The following is a 5,991-nucleotide window of genomic DNA, read 5'->3' on the forward strand; positions in this document are numbered from 1 at the left end:
TTTTGAGGGTGCCGAGTTTTATGATATGCTCAAATCTCGGCAACCCAAGCCCCCCCCAACTTTTAGGGGCATAGAAGAAGCCAGTGGCTGTTGATGGCGTCAGATGGAAAATGGCCTTAACTTCCTGCCTGATCTCGCTATCCAGCAATCTTAAGACGCTGTCACCCGGCGGATTCACGAGTAGATGGTATATGTAGCGAGGGAGTATGTATTTAGTAATTAATTCTAGCTTCTGGCACGGCTTGAGCGAGAGTTTTCTCACTCTTCGCAACGTGCTCAGAAGTTCAGGCACTATTATGCCACAATGAACACCTTTCCAAGGCCCCATTTTGGCGCCTAAGTACTTGAAGACCTCACCGGGATCCACTGATGGGATGATGTTATCCCCAAGTTTAATTTTTGGTTCACGAATGAACCATGTGTCCCTTTTGGAGACGATCTCGAATGTTTGGCTCTTGTCTCCAGAAACGTTCATACCGAGGCCTTTCAGGTACTCATGAAGTATGTTCATTTGGCTTTGTGCCTCTCCCTCGTCCGCGCCGAGTAACACTACGTCATCAGCGAAAGCCAGGACAGGAATTTTTCTATTAGCATTAACGTTGATGCCACTGGTTTTTTGTTCAACCAGATCCAACAGGGGCTCTAAACACAAGTTAAAGAGCAATGGGGACAGGGGGTCACCCTGTTTGACACCCCTGAGAATTTTGATCTTAACCCCCATATTGTCTTTAGATTTAATAATTGTATGACTACCTTCGTACATGTCTTTTATTAGTGCGATTATGGGGGCCGGCACTCCCTTCCTCGCCAGGCAAGGTTCAATAGCCGAGTGGGGCACCGTATCGAAGGCTTTAGAGATATCCACGATAGTGAATATCCCCCCCTTCTCTTTCTTACTGTAGTCCAAGGCAGCGCTCAACAGATCTATATTAATTTTACAACCGCTCTCGGCGGTGAAACCTTTCTGCCTTGGACTTAATACCGTGCCCCTTCTCAATCTCCCGTCGATTATGGAGGAGAAGATTCGGCCGAGAATGGGACCTATTGTTATAGGCCTCCAATTCTCGACCAGGCTGCTAGGCTTATTTGCTTTTGGAATTAGCGTCGTGCGATTTTCCTTCCATATGGAAGGAAAATACGATATATATAGTAGCATATTAAACAATTTCGCCAAAATGGTAGGCAGGCCAGGTATCAGAAGATGTTCTTTTTGCAAGCCATCTGGACCTGCCGCAGCCTTTTTTCTTATTCTTTTGATCCTCTCCGCCACATCCGCAACAGCAATCGGCGGGAAGATATCGCACAAGGATAGTTCAGAGGCTCCATTTCCTGGGATCGGGGCCTTGGTAGGTCCTGTTTGGCCCCATAATTCCTCATAGAGCCTCCTCACTTCCACGGCTTCAGGTGGTTCCTTAGCCGGCTGGAGGAAGGCCTGATCATTACTAACGATCGCTTCGGCCAACCTCTTCGGATTTTCCAGGAACAATTCCTGGCAACGTGCGTATGTATACCTTTTCTTTGCATTTCTTCTTTTCTTTTTGTTACTTGTTTGGTGACCAATCCTTTTTGATTTTTTATTGTCATTATCTTTCTTTTCTTTAGCTTTATTAATATCAGCGATAGCACTATAGAGCACTGAAGGGATGAAATCGTTAATTCCGCTCACAAGGGATTCCCTATGTCCCTTGAGAGCGACCCAGATACTCGTCAACCGAGTGTTAACCAATCTTAGAACAGAAGGTACCTCGGTTTGTGTCATTATGGCTTGTTCTAGCTTTTCAAGCCATTCATTTAAATCTCCGTTGGTTCCAGGCTCATTGAAATGCGCATTGCCTGGATCAACGGGATCACACCCTCCCTCTGTCGCCAGAGTGGCCTCCTGAGTGTTGTCCTCACCAGTTAGTCTTAATTTTCGCCTTTGGTACTTGATTTGGTCAATAGTTTTTGTGGTGAGGACCTCGCTTATCATTTTGTTAGGATGCCTGTGATCCTTGTAGGTTTCACAGAGCTCCCTCAGGAGGGCCAACTCTTGAAACGTCCATTTTTTCTCAGGGGGGTCTGTTCCCCTTCGCTTGACGTTTCTAACGGCAGGGTGTGCATGCCGCTCGTGGGTAGACAGCCCCCTTTGTGTCCCAAAGCTCATGGGGCAGGCCTCACATTTGTAAGGTCCTTCTTGTTGTCTTTCGCTCCTGCCACTGCAATGAGGCAGATGGCATCTAACCCCATGAAGCTTCGAGAAGCATTTGCCACACTCTCTACACATATATTTGATGGGGGCTGTCACATGATGTTGCTCCAGATGCCTGTTCAAGTCTGTTGGTGATAAAAAGAAGAGGTTAATTCCCCCCTCTTCACAGACAGGACAAGCAGTCTGGGTACCCACGAATGGTATCAATATAATCATATTCATGTCCATGGACATTGCCGGGTCGTCAACGTTGGTCCCCTCCAGAGCGGAAGAATCCGCCACGGCGCCTCCGGGACCGAGAGACGCCGCGTCCGAGGCTATATTTTCACTATCGAAAATTGCTTCGTTTTGTGAATCTTAATGAACTGATCCAAGCCATGCCCAATTCATGACCATTTACAAGCCTAGTCGTACCAATTCATCGAACAGGAACGAATTCCTTGCTGATGGTATATCTCCCAACTTCACGGCGACGAATCACCGTTGGGTCGGTAAACCGACTAGATGGTGTTAGTCTTTCGCTCCTGCTTCGCCACACTCCGTTTAGCCATACTCATCATGCCCGGGGGGATTGTGCGCCCCACGCTGACACGAGCGGAGTATGTTACCGGCGGTACCACGAGGAGGTAGAAGTGTGACTTGAGCTGGCGAGACCGAGGTCTCCCTGCCCCTGAGCAACTACAACCAATCCCAGGGCTCACGACACACCGTTATTAGGCGGCATGCCGCTACCCAAGAGAGAGAGTCATAGTTACTCCCGCCGTTTACCCGCGCTTTTTTGAATTTCTTCACGTTGACATTCAGAGCACTGGGCAGAAATCACATTGCGTCAACACCCTTGGGGGCCATCGCAATGCTTTGTTTTAATTAGACAGTCGGATTCCCCTAGTCCGTGCCAGTTCTGAGCTGAGCGTTGAATGGCGGCCGAAGAGAACGACCGCGACGGTAAAACCGCCGCGGAAGCCTCGCAGCAAGGAAGATCCGCGGGAGGCCAAGGCACGGGACCGAGCTCGGATCCGGGGTGCGCGACCATATCACCCCCGAGAGAGAGATACGCCGCGTCCCGTTCAGCTCGCCCAGGCCCGGCACGTCAGCCAAACCCGCTTCCCGACCAAGCCCGACACGCCCCGCTCCTCAGAGCCAATCCTTATTCCGAAGTTACGGATCCAATTTGCCGACTTCCCTTACCTACATTAATCTATCGACTAGAGGCTCTTTACCTTGGAGACCTGCTGCGGATATGGGTACGAACCGGCGCGACACCTCCACGTGGCCCTCTCCTGGATTTTCAAGGTCCGAGGGGAAGATCCGGACACCGCCGCAACTGCGGTGCTCTTCGCGTTCCAAACCCTATCTCCCTGCTAGAGGTTTCCAGGGAACTCGAACGCTTATACAGAAAAGAAAACTCTTCCCGGATCTCCCGACGGCGTCTCCAGGTCATTTTGGGTTACCCCGACGAACACTCTTACGAGGGCCCGAATGGTATGCGGTTCCGCTGCCGGGTTCCGGAATAGGAACCGGATTCCCTTTCGCCCAATGGGTGTGTTTCTTTCGCTCAATTTGTTTGTTTGTTGCAATATATATATTTGTATGATTCATAGGACACCTCATCTGCATAGGATTTCTCTTAGGGCTTAGGATCGACTGACTCGTGTGCAACGGCTGTTCACACGAAACCCTTCTCCACGTCAGTCCTCCAGGGCCTCGCTGGAGTATTTGCTACTACCACCAAGATCTGCACCGACGGCGGCTCCAGGCAGGCTCACGCCCAGACCCTTCTGCGCACACCGCCGCGACCCTCCTACTCGTCAGAGCTTCATGAAGGACGGTCCCGATACGTATACGAGATACGCACGAGACTCTCGTGCCTTCCCACTTGCCACTGACGGCGGAGTATAGGCGCGACGCTTCAGCGCCATCCATTTTCAGGGCTAGTTGCTTCGGCAGGTGAGTTGTTACACACTCCTTAGCGGATTCCGACTTCCATGGCCACCGTCCTGCTGTCTTAAGCAACCAACGCCTTTCATGGTATCCCATAAGCGTCGACTTAGGCGCCTTAACTCCACGTTTGGTTCATCCCACAGCGCCAGTTCTGCTTACCAAAATTGGCCCACTTGGCACTCTGATCCAAAATCTCGTGGCTTCATGATCCAAGCAAGCCAGAGATCTCACCCATTTAAAGTTTGAGAATAGGTTGAGGTCGTTTCGGCCCCAAGGCCTCTAATCATTCGCTTTACCAGATGAGACTCGCACGCGTTCGATGAGAACGGTCGAGTGCCAGCTATCCTGAGGGAAACTTCGGAGGGAACCAGCTACTAGATGGTTCGATTAGTCTTTCGCCCCTATACCCAGTTCCGACGATCGATTTGCACGTCAGAATCGCTACGGACCTCCATCAGGGTTTCCCCTGACTTCGTCCTGACCAGGCATAGTTCACCATCTTTCGGGTCCCAACGTGTACGCTCTAGGTGCGCCTCTCCTCGCGATGAGAACGAGACGCCCCGGGAGTGCGAGGCCGCATAGTTGCGCGGCCCATCCTCCCTCCATCGACGCGCGAACGCCGATTTTCACTTTCATTTCGCCTTTAGGTTTCAAAGTCCCAATGACTCGCGCACATGTTAGACTCCTTGGTCCGTGTTTCAAGACGGGTCCTGAGAGTACCCAAAGCAATAGCGTCGCCGACCGGTAATTCGAGACTCGGCCAGTCCAAGATATCCGCACTGCTAACAGCTGCCAATACCCGAGCACGGAACGTAAGCCCGAGACTGCGGAGTAAGGGCGAAGCTTGCGGCGGTCCAGACGCACACACATTCGAGAATGGATTGGTTGCGGCCCGATACCGTGCGTGTACCGTCGTGCAGTCGGCCGGGCGACCGAGGGTCTGCCGCGTGCGCCGAAGCGACGCGACAGGCGCCCACTCGGGCCGTAGACCGACGCACAACGGGTCGCGACGTTCTACTAGGGGAGAAGTGCACGACTACGACGCCGGCGCGTTCGACACCGAAGGTGGCGTGCCCTCGCTAATGGAACCACGAAGGCCCACCCGGAGCATCGCTCACCAACGGGAACCGGCCCCGTCGACGATGAATCTCCCCATTCGATCTTTTGGGTTTCTCAGGTTTACCCCTGAACGGTTTCACGTACTCTTGAACTCTCTCTTCAAAGTTCTTTTCAACTTTCCCTCACGGTACTTGTTCGCTATCGGTCTCGTGGTTGTATTTAGCCTTAGATGGAGTTTACCACCAACTTAGGGCTGCACTCTCAAGCAACCCGACTCTAAGGAGAGATCCTCCCGAAACGCGTTCCGGTCGCTACGGGCCTGGCACCCTCTGTGGGTACATGGCCCCATTCAAGATGGACTTGGACGCGGTTCGACGTCACGGGATAAACGGATCCTCCCGAACACTACATTTCCCAGCGGCGGAACCGCGGGATTCAGTGCTGGGCTAATTCCTGTTCGCTCGCCGCTACTAAGGAAATCCTTGTTAGTTTCTTTTCCTCCGCTTAGTAATATGCTTAAATTCAGCGGGTGATCTCGCCTACTCTGAGGTCGCTTCAACGTCACGACGCGAAACGAAAATTCTCGTTCGTGTCGTGTTTATGCGCGTAAACTTACAGAGAAGCTTCGAGGAAAATTATACGGTTCGAGAGAAGGTGGTATTTTTCTTTTATCTCTCTATTATGCTGCGAAAATCGCCTCAAAGAGAAAAAAAAATAAAAAAATCGAATAGAAGGAGAACACTCTTTTCCTCTATTCGATAGAGAACACGTTTTATGCATCTCGCCAAAGTGTCCAACTTCGT

At 51.4% G+C, this 5,991-nt stretch overlaps 1 pseudogene; it reads right to left on the reverse strand.

Moving 5' to 3' along the window:
• LOC138189271 (uncharacterized) overlaps window positions 1-5,741 on the reverse strand; it is an 8,078-nt pseudogene extending 2,337 nt beyond the window's left edge.
• Between the last annotated feature and the right edge of the window lie 250 nt (window positions 5,742-5,991).

The sequence above is a fragment of the Bombus flavifrons genome, unplaced genomic scaffold, assembly GCF_040668555.2.
Source record: "Bombus flavifrons isolate JBK064 unplaced genomic scaffold, iyBomFlav1_principal scaffold0024, whole genome shotgun sequence".
Taxonomy (NCBI): Eukaryota; Metazoa; Arthropoda; class Insecta; order Hymenoptera; family Apidae; genus Bombus; species Bombus flavifrons.